We start from the raw sequence: 15,339 nt of genomic DNA on the forward strand, positions 1-15,339 counted from the left end.
ACCTCCAGGCTTCACTGCCCCCAGGATGACCTATTGTATTACCACGAGGTCTCCTGTCAGGACCTGGAACTGGGAAGGTATCAGGAACCTTCCTCTTCTGATCACTGGGGCCAACACCCCTACCAGAACCCACAAATGGAGGACCTGGCCTCCTGAAATCCCTTCTGGCTGCATTGTCACGCCAGATCTTAATCTTTGCAGTTTCAGCTGTAAGCGCCTTCTCCACCACCTGTGCATAAGTAGTCACTCCTGCCACAGTGGTGATGCGCACATCTCGGGCTAACCTGGGCTGTAGCCCCTGTAAGAAACGCTCTCTCCTGGTCCCATCAGTGGGTACCAACTCCTTGGAAAACTTTGCCAAACGGTCAAACCTTAAGGCATACTCGGTTACTGATAAGCTTCTCTGAAGTAGCCTCATAAATTCATCAGCCTTCGCCGCTCTAATAGCGTCATTGTAATACTTTTCATTGAACAAAGTCTGAAATTCCTCCCAGCTCAGGAGATTAACATCCTTGGTCTGGCCAACCACTTCCCACCAAATCCGGGCATCTTCCCGAAACATATAGGCAGCACAGGCCACCCTCTCAGTACCAACTACCTTCATAAAGTCCAGAACAGTGGTAATCATGCTCATCCATTGTTTAGCTTTGGTAGGATCGGCACTGCCTTCAAACACAGGAGGTTGTTGTTTCCTGAACCGCTCATAAAGAGGTTCCAATCTGTTTGCAACCTCAGGCAGTTGCCCAGTAACTGACACCGACACAGAAGGTGCCTCTGCAACATTGGCAACTACAGGCACTTGCTGCTGTCTTAGGAGATGAAGCTCCTCTCCCTGTTTTAACACTACAGCCTACAACTCATTAAACAACTGCTCCCAGTTTGCAGGTGCCGGCTGTGGAATCTGGGATTGGTCATTCTCTTGACCCTGACTATTATTATTCTGGCCTGGATCACTCTGGCCAGCTGACATGTCTGTCTATCCTGAGTTCATTCTGTCACTAATACCTTACTGAAACAATAATCAATACGGCCAGTCAGGTAGTAATAACTAAACCTCTTGCCGCCTCATGGTCCAAGAACAACAGACAACTATCACATTCCACAGTCATTCAGTATTCACAAGCAGATACATGTTTATGGCACTCAGCACTCAGCATGTATCACATAATAACTTACAAACAACCATACTAATAAGCAGGCGCTAGCAATCTCAGTACTAATCAGTACACATTTGCTGAAGATATAATATCTCAGGGCACAAGCTCAGCATAATATCTCATGCACACAGGTAAAGCATAAATATCACATTTAAGCAATTATACATGTAACCACTTAGATAGCTACCAAACCATGAGTCGAGCTTGACTTCGGTGATGTGTGTACATACCCAGCCAGTCTACAGGAACCCTAACCTTGGCATTGCTCTAATACCAAGTTGTAACGCCCTGGTTACCCCAGAATAGTTACGGTGAACCGGAAATTTGACCCGCTACCCGAGTCCTTTGGTTAAAAACGTGATCTAAGTGTTAATATCAGGTTAAGGTGAAAAACCAGCAAAAAGGAAAGGGTACACTTCATTAAGTAAATAAACTGCTCATGAGCCTTTCAAAATGTTTACAAGTAGTTCGTAATACAAAAGTGTTATCCAGATTTCCGGATAGCGTTTAGATTGATGGCCTCGGGGAAGCAGAATTATCGATGTCTTTCACGATAGGTGACCAGAGCTCGCGGATATACAGAAAGGCTTCACCTCTCCCGCTTGGTGTCCGGATTACTCTTCCAAGCAAACACAATACGGAAACTCGTCAACTCTCCCGGACTCCCGAAGGGGTATCCTTCGGGGAAGCTCCTTCCAGGAGAAGCTCTTCGAGTGGTCTCCGCGGAAGCAGTTCCGTGCCTCGCACGGAACAAAGCCAAACGGTCGAGTCCTGGAGGAGGCATATTTGGAATGATATCCGCCTGACACAGGATCCCGCCTGACACGCCCGTCAGGTCAAAGCCGCACACATCCCAGCACGCCTAAGGGTACCTTTTCGCCTACTGTTCCGCTGACAACTTGGAAAAGACGGCTGACTTTGTGTGTTCCCCATACTTTCACGTAAATATACCCACATAGAGTCTTGTAGCCATGCTACTACAGTAATTGTATCCCTATTTATGGCTGGTGTAATTAAGACTCATGTACGTAGAGAAAAACCCTAATCCAAAACCCTAGCTATAAAGACCCCTTCATTTTACAAGAAGGGGGACGAACAAATCATATAGCAAAAACTCTACCAAAATCTCTCTAGCTTCATCTTCTTCAAGAGAACCCGAGAGAAACATTGTGAGTGTGTGAAGTTCTTATGCACCAGCCATCTTACTGTAATCTTTTCCAAGTATAATAACATCGACTCGTGGACTAGGGCTTGTTAACGCCTGAACCACGTAAAAACACTGCTTGTTTAGTTACATTTCAGTATTTCTACAGTTCTTATCTTTTTATTATTCTGTTAGTTATTCGTTTCCGAAAAACTCGGTAAACATTTTGGTGCTTTCATTGAGAGCTGTAGGAAGTTGTTAGTCAGCTCTTTTTCTGTGTACGTTTTTTGTATTCACTTCGTGCTAAAGAGATGGTGACTACGAGAAAATCCGCTGTTGACAAAAATGCTACGGTCAACCCCGATACCGTGATGGAAGATGTGGTGCAAAGCGAACCCTTAGACTACCAAGGTGAAGACCCGACATCCCGCCAGGATCAGGTCAGTACCGAAGATACAACATACTTAGAAGACGAAGAAGAGTATGTCCAAGACGGTTATTACAAGGACGGCTGCTACTATGAGAAGGACCCAGAACTGGTCCAAGTAGCCGAAGAACTGGTGGCCGCTAAGGCCAAGCTTGCTGAGCAGGAGCGCGTCTCCGAAAGAATGCAACGCATGATGGAACGCCTCCAAAGTAAGTTCGGAGATCTAGGCGACTCGGACGAGGATGCCTCTGTTCTAGGTGGTGCTGATGCCCCCATGCCGGATCCAGCCGCTGATGGACCATCCAAAGCCGCCCCTAACAAGGGCAAAGAAAAAGTTGGAGAGCCTGTGCGCGCTGACGCCCCTGCACCTCCTAAAGGCGTGAATCACCAGGCCGACTGCCCCCCCCGCGCGCAGAAGGTCTCTGGCGCTCCTAAGCCCAGACGTCCTTCAGCCCCAAGGGGGCACTCTGTGCCTAAAGGGCCTGGTGCTAAGGCACCCAGGCCTAGGGGAAGGAACAACCGCCCCAGTGATTCCGTCAATCAGGACGGTCGGGCTGCGGACTCGCACTCCGAAGATAGCTGGTCCACGGTGGACCTAAGAAGAAGGTTGGAGGCCAAGTATGAAAAGGCCAAAGGGGAAAAGGCCCGGCCTCGCGGAGATGACCTCCGAAATCATATTAATGACAAGCTCCGGGGACGTGACCTCCCGGAAAGTGATACGAAAAGGCTCGAGGAACAGATTGCTGCCTTGACCAAGCTGGTCCGGAAGCAAAGTGGGGCCCTGTCAGATTCTGAGGAGGAAGACCCGGAACCATGTATTAGGAGGATCGCGGAAACGTCCCTCCCGGATAACTTCAAAATGCCTCACATAGAATTATATGATGGGAGGACAGACCCGCGTACCCACCTAGCTAAATACAATAAAATGATGCAAGTGGCGCGTGTCAGTGAGGACGCCAAATGCATGTGCTTCTCACTCACCCTTACCAAGTCCGCGGAGGACTGGTGGAAAAGATTAGCTCCCGGATCAATCCACAATTGGAAGGAGCTACAGTCCGTGTTTAGGAGGCAGTTTATTGCTGCCCGCGACCACGACATGGAGGTTGGTTCCTTAACCAACATCAAGCAGCAACCCACTGAGAACCTCAAAGCTTTCATTCAGAGAATGATGGAAGCTGCTGCAAAAACCAAGGTCAGCGATGACATGAAGCTGATCGCCCTTCAATCGGGCCTTACTGTCGGCTCCCTGCTATGGGGGGAAATGCAAAGGAGACGGGCAGAAACACTGTCCGAATTCATGTCAAAAGCTCAGGGAATCATCAACCTTGAGGATGCCTACCAGCAGGCCTTTGGAGTTCCCCCGGCTCCAACCCCTTCCGTGACTGCGCCGAGCTTTGCTTCGCAAGCTCCCGCACCAGCCCTCACGTTTCCAGGAGCCCGATTCACTCCAAGTGTGTATGGGCCTTCCGCGTCTGCTCAGACGCCGAGTCAAACCCATTTCCCTGGGTACGGAGCAGTACAAACCGGATGTAGTATCGCTCCTGGCATGCCGCAGCCGCAAGCGGAAGCCCCAGAACGAAATTTGAGCCAATCGCGGAGCAAACGAAGCGGAAGAAACTCCAACCGGGGAGACCATTCAAAGAAACCCCGAAAGGACTATGAGCCCAAGTTCACGGAATATACCAGTTTGATAGACTCGCGAGAGAATGTCTATCGGGCGACCTGTAATATGGTCAACTACAGGAAGCCCCCGAAAGTGTCTCACGGAGGAAGGCGTCCGCGAGACTCCAATAAGAGGTGTGAGTTTCACGGGGACGTGGGGCACACCACGAATGAGTGCCTTCAGCTGAAGGATGAGATCGAGTCCCTGGCAAGAGCGGGACACCTCGGTCAGTGGGTGAGGATACCCATTATCTATCCCGGACAGGGGGTAGTTCACGGAGCTGCATATTCCCCGGGACAGAGGGGGGCCGCTAGCGCTCCTGGAGCCGGTCACCCCCAAGCTCCCGGGTCTCAGTTCCCAGCACTTCCTGCTCCACCCGCTCCGGCGCCCATTGCCTTGTTGGCTCCAGGACCAGGCAACCCATATCCGCCCGGCCTTGCTCCGCCACCCGTTGACGGACACGTCGCCACCATTTCCGGAGGACCACACCTTGCCGGAAGTACCCGCAACTCCCAGAAGAGGTACTTGAAGGAGTTAGAGCACGCCGAGGAGATGTGCGCTTTGGTCCAATCACCTGCTCAACGTCCCCGAATGATGGATCTTCCCATCACCTTCACGGAGGACGATGCTCGACATGTGCACTTCCCCCACAACGATCCCCTCGTAGTGGAAGCCCAGATTGCCAATAAGAAGGTCTCACGGATCTTGATCGATAACGGAAGCTCCGTGAACATCCTCTTCAAAGCGGCCTTCCACGCGATCGGATTGACCGAGACGGACCTGGCCCCATGCCCCATCCAGCTTCAAGGTTTCAATGGGGACGCACTCATGCCATTAGGCAAAATTCAACTTCCAGTCACCCTCAGAGGAGAAAGCGACGCTTGTGCCTTCAAGCATAGCACATTCGTGGTGGTCGACTGCCCCACGGCGTATAATGCCATCTTAGGCCGACCAGTCCTGATCGATTGTGGGGCCATAACCTCGATACGCCACTTATGTTTGAAGTTTCCATGCGACGATGGGCGTATTGGCACCCTCCGAGGAGACCAAAGAAGTGCACGGAGCTGTTATAACGTCTCCGTCCGAGCCGTCTACACGGTCCGAGAGACGTTTGCTGCCATTCCTTTGGCGGAAGTATTGCCAGAAACTAGGGATGCTCAGGAGGCATACTTTGACGAACTCGACCCAAGAGTGGGAATCGAGAAAGCAATAGAGCCGATGGAGGAAGTCGAAGAGGTGATCCTCAATCCGGGAGAACCCACCAAGGTCATTCAGGTGGGGAAAAACCTGCCGTCGGCCGTTCGAGATAAGATCGTGGCCACTGTGAAGGATAATCAGGATATCCTGGCATGGTGCCACGCTGATATGACGGGGATTAATCCCAATGTTGCGTGCCACGCACTCAACATAGACCCAGCTGCAACTCCAATTCGCCAAAAGAGGAGGCCGCTGGACCCAGTGAGAGCCGAAGCCGTCAAAGCTGAAGTGGACAAATTGATGTCCATAGGCTTTCTCCAGGAGTCGCACTATCCCGTGTGGTTGGCCAACCCAGTTCTGGTCCCGAAACCCGATGGGTCCTGGAGAATGTGCATTGACTTCACGGACCTAAACAGGGCCTGCCCGAAAGATTGTTTCCCTCTCCCGCGAATCGATCAGATGGTGGACGCTACTTCCGGGTACGAACTCTTATCGTTCATGGATGCGTACTCCGGATACAACCAGATCAAGATGCATGTCGCGGACCAGGAACACACCAGCTTCCTCACGGATAAGGGTGTCTACTGTTACGTGGTCATGCCTTTCGGTTTGAAGAATGCTGGGGCGACTTACCAGCGTCTGGTAAACAGAATGTTCAAGGACCAACTGGGGAGGAACATGGAGGTGTACGTGGACGACATGTTGGTAAAGTCCAAGACCTCCGGGGACCACAGTAACGACCTTGAGGAAGCTTTCGCCGTGATCCGAAAGTACGGGATGAAACTAAATCCAAAGAAATGTACTTTCGGGGTCTCGTCTGGGAAGTTCCTCGGTTTTATTGTCAGCTCCCGCGGCGTGGAAGCCAACCCTGAAAAAATAAAGGCGTTCATAGATATGCCTTCCCCCCGGAAGCATAAGGATGTCCAGAGCGTTACCGGAAGGATAGCTGCTCTCAGTCGCTTCGTATCCAAGGCCACCGACAAGTGTATCCCCTTCTTCAATGTTCTGCGAGGGAACAAGAAGTTCGAGTGGACCCCCGAATGCGAAGCGGCCTTCCAACACCTCAAAGAACATTTAACCCGAGCCCCCATTCTGTCCAAGCCGGTCGAAGGAGAGGCGTTGTTCTTATACCTAGCTGTGACTGAGCACGCAGTAAGTGCCGCTCTCGTCCGGGAAGATGGCCGTATCCAGCTCCCTGTGTATTACGTAAGCAAGAGGTTATTGGACGCCGAGTCCAGATATTCGATGATCGAGAAACTCTCCCTCTGCTTGCTGATCGCTTCACGGAAGCTGAGGCCATATTTCCAGGCGCACACCATCAAAGTACTCACCAACCACCCTCTCCGACAAGTCCTGCAGAAGCCCGAGTCTTCTGGCAGATTGCTTAAGTGGGCCATGGAACTAAGCCAGTTCGACGTCCACTACCAACCGCGTGTTTCCATAAAAGGTCAAGCTCTCGCGGACTTTATTGTGGAGTGCTCGGGAATGAATGACCTCCCAGAAGATCCTGTCCCGGAACTTCCCACCTGGAAGGTCTACGTAGACGGAGCCTCAAATGAAAAAGGAGCTGGAGCGGGGGTTATCCTAATATCTCCCCAAGGGCATCAGCTCCAGAGCGCCATCCGTTTCGCATTCCCAGCATCCAACAACGAGGCAGAACACGAAGCCATGTTAGCTGGGTTACGACTGGCCAGAGAAGTCGGAGCCCAAAAAATCGAAGTGTACAGCGACTCCCTACTTGTGGTAAACCAAATATCCGGGGAATACCAGACGAAAGGCGAAAGGATGGCTGCCTACGTGTCTCTCTCCCGCGACCTACTGCAGCATTTCAAAGGCTACCAAATCCGCCAGGTCCCCCGGGACCAGAACTCACTCGCGGACACGCTGGCCAAGCTTGCAACGGACCCGGAGATTGAACAGTATGGCTTAGTCCCCATCGGGCACTTAGAAGCCCCCAGTACTGAGACACGAAGGATAAACGCCATCATCGACCATTCCCACTCCTGGATAGGACCCATCCTCAGATTTCTCACCACCGGAGAGCTCCCCACTGATAAAGCTGACGCAAGGAAGCTCCAATATCAAGCTCCCCGATACGTGGTTATGGATGGAAAGCTTTACCGCAGGGGGTTGTCCATACCCTTCCTTAGGTGTGTTGCCGGAACCGAAGTCAGCACCATCATCCATGAGATTCACGGAGGCTTCTGTGGCGATCATACCTCCGAGCTGAGCCTCTCCAAAAAGATCCTTCGACAAGGATACTTCTGGCCCACCATGAAGAAGGATTGTGTGGATTATGTCAGGAAATGTGAGCAGTGCCAGAGGTACGCCAAGGTTCCGCGAGCGCCGCCTACAGAAATTACCCTAATGACCAGCCCCTGGCCGTTCGCCGTTTGGGGCATTGACCTAGTAGGTTCCCTCCCAACTGGAAAAGGTGGAGTGAAGTACGCCATAGTCGCGGTAGACTACTTCACCAAATGGGCTGAAGCTGAACCTATGAACACGGTCACATCAAAAAAAGCACTGGATTTTGTCATCAGGAATATAGTGTGTCGTTTTGGGCTTCCACGGAAAATTGTGTCCGACAACGGAAGGCAGTTTGACAGTGAACACTTCACGAACTTCTGTGCCTCGCATGGAATTATCAAAAGCTTTTCCGCAGTCGCCAGACCCCAGGCTAATGGGCAAGTGGAAGCTGTAAACAAAATATTAAAGACCACGTTGAAGAAAAAACTCCAAGCCTGCAAGGCTCACTGGCCGGAAGAACTTCCGCGAGTACTTTGGGCCTATCGCACAACAGAGAGAACTTCGACGGGGCACACGCCTTATTCCATGACCTTCGGTTGCGAGGCCGTCATCCCAGTAGAAGCTATGATCCCCTCTCACAGGCAAGACACCTACGATCCTACCCGGAACCATGCCCTCCTCCAGGAGTCCTTGGACATGATCGAGGAGCTCCGGGAGCAGTCGCAGGTCCAACTAACAATGTACCAAGGCAAGATAGCCCGACACTTTAACATGAGAGTCCAGAGCCGTACATTCGAAGTTGGAGATCTTGTCCTACGGAGAGTATTTCCTGCTACGCAGGACCCGGGAGTAGGAGTCCTCGGACCCAACTGGGAAGGCCCCTACGAAGTCCAAGAAAAAGTGGGCCATGGGACGTATCACTTAAAGAGACTCGACGGATCTAAAGTCCCGCGCGCCTGGAACGCGGAGCACCTCCGCCGTTACTACCAGTAGGCCCCGGACCATCCAGTCGGAAGTCCTTGGTGAAAATGACAAAAGTGAAAAATGTGGAAATAATCCTCCCTGTTGTAAAACTCACGCCTAGCAGGCTAATTCAATGAAACACGGAGAGATTCACTCCGCTTTTACTGCACTTTTTATCCCTGTGTTCAAAGCTGCGTTTTAACAAGTGACCCCGCGGTCCGGAGACGTCCGGACCCCACGCTCACTTGGGGGGTATACATGGCTAAGGCATAACCATACGCCCCTTGAACAAAACGTACACAGAACACCACTTATGTGCTAGCATTGTGTTTGAAATTTTTAAATTGTTTGAAATGTTTAAATTGTTGAGCTTAGGTTTATTTGTTGCCATGAACATGCTTGCATTACGTGTCATATGTGCTTATGTGAAAATTGCCATGGAAATGCCTGCCATTATGTATCATAAGTATTATCTCCTGTGTAGCCCAGCGATGGACGGGACTGGGGGTTGAGGCACGTTCATAGAGCTACGCCAAAACACCCCCAACTCCCTGACAAATCCTTTGCAGAATTCTCCGCGAGCGCTGTAGAGCTTTGCTTCGCAAAGCTCTAGCTCCGGATCCCGCAAGGCGAAAGATGGCAAGATCCGCGAGCGCTGTAGAGCTTTGCTTCGCAAGCTCCAGCTCTGGGTCCCGCAAGGAGAAAGATGGCAAGATCCGCGAGCGCTGTAGAGCTTTGCTTCGCAAGCTCCAGCTCCGGATCCCGCAAGGCGAAAGATGGCAAGATCCGCGAGCGCTGTAGAGCTTTGCTTCGCAAGCTCCAGCTCCGGGTCCCGCAAGGCGAAAGTTGGCAAGATCCGCGAGCGCTGTAGAGCGTTGCTTCGCAAGCTCCAGCTCCGGGTCCAGCGAGGCGAAAGATGGCAAGATCCGCGACCGTTGTAAGCCTTGCTTCGCAGGCTCCAACTCCGGATCTCACAAAATAATGCATGGCAAGCTCCATGGCCATTGCAAGTTTCAGCTCCAGAAGCAGACATGCTTGATCCCCCCACTCACAGCCGGCTTTGCTTCGCAAAGCCCCTGCTCCAGGATCACACCTGGTGGGCGTGGCGATTTCCCCAACAGCAATAAGCCTTGCCTCGCAGGGCTCCATGCCAGGTCCCTGAAGTCAGCCACAATGAGGTTCGCAACAACAGTTAGTTTTGCTTCGCAAAGATCTAACCTTAAGTCTAGCGACGCTCACCAAAAGAACTCCCGTTCCAAACAATGGAACGACTCACCTTAGCAATCCCAGCGAACAGTATAACTACAAGTCCCGGGATTGGCTATTTGCCTCAGGAAAGATAAAGTACGGCGAAAGGAGCCTGGCCGTTGGAACCAGAAAACCTTCGTAACCTAGAAACTACGTGGGGAAAGACATCATCCGTTAAAGCTTCAACTGGGAAGTGCATAAGTTTTGGCCGTTGGAACCAAAACCCCATACGCCCCTACAACAGTTTCTACCGTATAAATGTCTACCCTAAGCGCAAAGATAAATAAAGAACTCGGCAGAAAAAGAAAGGAGAATGCTATGATTATGGCAAAATTGTCCGCAATGAAAAACTCAAAATGAAAAACAATTAAAGATAAAACCCCTTCAAGCATTGGGGGTAACTACAGCGTCCACGACCGCAGCTTCGGGGGCATCTGTTTCAGCTGAGGCTGATGGAGTCGGCTCATTGGAAGGAGGAATTTGGTCATGAGAAGGTTCAGAGGTCCCCGCCTCTCCGGGATCTCCCGCCTCAGGAGCTTCAGCACGATCGTCAATGTTATAAGTTTGGACGTACGCCTCTGGGCCCTGATCCCACACGAGTAGCTTCTCCCTCATGGCTTCGGCATCATCTCCCAGATAGCCTAACACCTCCGGGTTCACTTTCCAGAGTTGATGCATGAGGACCACATGCGATATATTAATAGTCCTGTTCAGTATCACCTCAGCATCCTCCTTCTCCTTCAACCGCTCCGCCTCGGAGGTTGCCAGCTGTGCTTCCGCGGCAGTTAGTTGGGCCCTCAATTTTTCCATTTCGGCCTTGGAGGCATCCCGCTCCCCCTTAAGAGAATCAATCGCCTTGCGCTGCTCCCTATTTTGGTTCAGCACGGATTGCTTCTCGGTCACATGCCCCCTGGCAGTGAATTGCAAAGCCCCGATCTCTTTATCCTTCTCGGCGAGCCCCAACTGAAGCATAGACACGAGATCCCTGCTCCTCTTATGGAGTTGCTCCTCGTCGTGCAGCTTACTCTGAAGAGTGGAATATTCCTCTTGCCGCTTAAGGAGGAGATCGTTCTTTGATTGCAAGCGGGCTTCCAGGGTATCTTTCTCCACCTTGGCTTGGGACAGCTCTTCCCGGAGCTTGGAGTTTTCGGTCTTAATCCCATCCGACCGCTGTCTAAACTCATTCTCTGCCTTGGCCCGGTACTCTTGATATTTGGCAAGATATTTCTTCTCCGCCTCTTCTTCAGCCGTGCGCCGGGCCTGATCAATCTTCTCCGAAGCCCCCAAGGCCTGTTGGGTCAGTTTCTGTTTCTCCGCTTCCAAGGCCTGGCGAGCCAGTTGGCTCTCCTCCAGCTGAACCAGAGCTGCACCAACCTCCCGGAACGAGCGTTCCGCGATCATAGAGGCCTGCAAGGAAAGACAACAGAATGAGCTAAAGCAGGACCAAAAGACAGATGGTCCCAAAAAAAAAATAATAACAACTGACGGCTTACCCCGGACAGTTGCTGCTTCACAGCGTGTGTCAGCAACAGCGGATCCTTGCTGCTGCTGATGGCCCATTTCTCAGAATTGAGCTCGCATAAGCTCAGGGCCATGTCCTCCATCATCTCAGCTCCGAACGGCGCCAATGCACGTCCGAGCCTAGGCACCAGCCTCTTCTCCAAGGCTGGACCATCCAGAACCGCTCCGGCCGGGTGAGGAGATCTCACCCCCTCGGCCAGCTCAGCCCTCTTCACGGCAGACAAGTTATCTGCCCTTCCCTGAGTAACGGCCTTCTCCGCCTCTAGCCGCCTCTTCAAAAAACTATCGGCCCGTCTTACACCCTCCAGGAGGGCAGCGGGAAAACTGGTCGGCTTCCGCGGAAAGTGGAACTTCAGGCCAGGCAGGGGAAGATTGGTTGTCTGAGAAGACGGAGACCCCGGAAGGGTGGACCCCCTTTGGGCTGGAGGAGGAGGCAGCCGGGGTATTAAGGCCCCGGTCTGTTGCTTTTGCTGCTGCGGTAGCAGAAGTAATTGCCCTTGTTGCTGCTGCTGGTTTGGATGTTGCTGTTGCTGCTGCTGCGGCGTTGGTGATTGTCTCTCTTGTTCCTGTTGCTGCTGTTGTTGTAGTTGTGATTGCTGTCGTTGCTGTTGTTGTTGCCTTCGACCGGGAGAAGAGTGTCTAAGGCGTTTGTTCTTAGCACCCTCAGCATCTCCTCCGGGACGCTTGCTCACCCCAGTTGTCCTCACGGGGAACACAAGCCCTTCCCCGTCGCTACTGCTACTCGAGACCATCATAGTCTCGGAAGGCCCTTCAGCAGGGGACTTCTCTACCCTCGGAGACGCTTGCGCCTCGCCACTTGTCTTCTTGGGGGAGGCAGCCTTACCTCCCCTACCAGCCTTGGTCTTCCGTCCTTTCCCCGTGGGCGGGTCTTGGCTGGTGGCAGCCTTCTTAATAAGCAAAGTAACCCTCCCCAACATCTTGGCTTCGGGATACTCTGCAAGAAACGTACAAAGCAAGGTTAACGAACCAACAAGAAATGAGAAAGAAGATAAGCGGAAGACAAGACAATCAGCAACATAAAAGTACAAGCAAGCCCGCCAGCAGGGAACAAGAAACAAGAAAAAGAAAAGTTTGAAAGGGACGACCATGCACGAGAAACGTGGATGGCCTTCCCCGAGCAAAACAAAACATCGCTTCCTGCTCCAGGAAGCTCCCGTACTCCTTGAAGTCCGGGAAGAACATGCTGAGAGAAGAAGGGTCAACCATGATGACACCTTCTGGCAGACTACCATCACTCAGACACCAGAGGAGCTCATCTACCCTATCACAGTACCTGTCGAAAGGTATCCTACGCGGATCTAGCCTAAGGAAACGAGGATCAAACCCCATCTGAGAGGTTTGGGAAACTTCAGACAGGCTGGGGGTGTGGATCAATCGAAAACTAGTCTTACCTCTCCCGGAGGAACTAGCCCCCGGAGCCCCTTCGTTAGGGTAAGCCGCGGCGTGGCGAGCCTCGATCTCCTCTCCCTCCGGCTGGGGGTCGGGGAACCTCTCCGCCCAACTAGGAGATAGAGTATTTTCGTCCCGAGCGGCTTGGGTGATCACCTTAGACAGCTCCAGGGCAATCTGCTCCCGGATGTCAGCCGACACCTGAGTCTGCCCCCTACCACTTACTGGCTCGATATTTTGGAAGGAGGCGAGTAACCCATACTCCCTCAACGATTCGGAGGTCACAAGTCCCTCCACTCTCAACTCTTCCTCGGAAAGCCCTTCGTAGAACTTGGACCTCCTTATCATCTCCGCGCAGCGAGGTGTCCGCGGAACGACTTCTGCAAAAATCAAATACAAGCGTTAGAGATCCTCCCAAAAGGCAAAACAAACACAAAGAAACAAAGTTGAAAAGGAAAAGAGGAAACACTTACCAGGGATTTTGAAATCCAAAGATAGAGCTGGCACCCTCTTCAGCGGGAAGCCAGTCGTCAGGAACCAGTATTCCCGGAGGTCTGGAACCCTCGCGGTATGACAAGTGGGGCACATCACATCCGGGTGCCTTTCTAGCCTGTAAAACCCCACCTTGTCTGAGTGACCCCTCATAGGCTGAGACTTCAACCCATAAAAGTACAGCACCTCCTCCGGGGTAGGAGCTTCCAGTCTCCGGGACTTGCAAAAGATGAACCACCCCGCTAAGAGCTTGTAGCTGGGAGGAATTAACTGGAAGGGGGCAATCCCCGCCTTCACACAGAAATTGGCGAAGTAACTCCTTAGGGGCAAGTGCGCTCCGCACACTATGTGTGCCCAACTCCAGGCACCAAAGCCCTCGTGGCTCTGGCTAGCTGACTCGCCCAGCACCGACAGACGGTGCCACATCAGACCTGGGATGTTCTTCAGGCCTGCCTCAGAGGAATACAGCTCCAGCATGCCATAATTCCTGAAAAGGTTCGGTTTTTGGTCCATCTCCCAGATGGAACTATTGGAGGTTGGTGGGCTAGCCGCGACCGCTTTCGCCTTTCCTTTCCCCTTTCCACCAGCGACAGGAGAGCCCTTCTCTTGGGCAGAATCAGCCTCCCCCGCAGCAAGGAGTTGTTCCTTCGAGATGTTCGTCACTGGACAAAAGAAAAGAAAGAAGAAAACACTCTAAGCAGTCAGCACCCTTGTCATACCCTAGTGGTATCAAAGGCGTCGGGGAGACCCTCCTCGAAAACTGCTTGGAGAGGCTCCCACCGAGCTTACCGAGGGATTGGCACCATGCCACCCGAAGGACAGCAAGGAACCAGACTCAGACCCCGAGCCTAAGCCCACCAAAAGAAGTGTTTTTCCAGAGAAAGACACCCTAAAGGCGCTCATGCTTATGCCCTAAAACAGCAAAACAAGGGACGACTTTCCAAACGCAAATCGCCAAAACATGCAGAAAAGGCTACTTATCGACTCACAATCAATCACATGCCTACCAAAGCCCTATTCACAAATGCACATAAGCAATAATGGCAGAAACCTCTACTCTAACAACTACCAACAACCTAAGGTTTGGGAGGAAAGAGCAAAGTAGAAATACTTACTGATATTCGGGTAGTTGGAGGTTGAAGGAGTAACTGGATCACTGCACAGCACGATCGCGAGAAGTAAAAGCTGCAAAGACGAACGGCGATTCAAACCAGGAACTTCGGGGAATAAACCCACTGCCAAATCAAAAAGAAAAGTTTCCAGATACTTACCAAAAGAAATGGCAAGTTCGGGGGAACGTAAGCTGGGAAGCCTGAGAGTTCGAAGGTTTGGAAATCTGAAAATCCTAAAGATGGAGAATCTGAAAGCGTAAAGAGGAAGAAAGGTCCTTTCCCTCGTTTTTATAGCAGGGAAGAGGCCGTTTCGAATTCCTCAAGTGGACGGTCCCGATCTTCCCATTCCGTGTGCATCAGATCCAACGGCTGGAGAGGAAGCGACGATCCTATTTATGACTCCTCGGATGGGAATAAAGTATTTATTTCCCATCATTGCACCACCTCGGGCCCGGAGTACCATTAAAAACCGTCAAATCATTAGTTAGATGACTGACGCACGCATACTCAACCAGTCGCCTCACGCACACGTCTTGGTCGCAGAACCATTCCCAGAATGACACGTGGTCCTTGCCGCACTTGAGTACTTGATCTCAAACAGAAGAAATTCTCTTTCTTTTCCATACTAACACTCAGGCGGGAAAAAGGAACCCTTCCGGGAACACAGAAGGTGCCCCCTCGCCTAATCTAAGAAACCGATTGTACAAGCTCCCGGATCCCTCAAAGCTCCGTGACCTTGGGGGGTAAATGTTATCCAG

The sequence above is a fragment of the Humulus lupulus genome, chromosome 3 (assembly GCF_963169125.1).
Source record: "Humulus lupulus chromosome 3, drHumLupu1.1, whole genome shotgun sequence".
In the NCBI taxonomy this organism is placed as follows: Eukaryota; Viridiplantae; Streptophyta; class Magnoliopsida; order Rosales; family Cannabaceae; genus Humulus; species Humulus lupulus.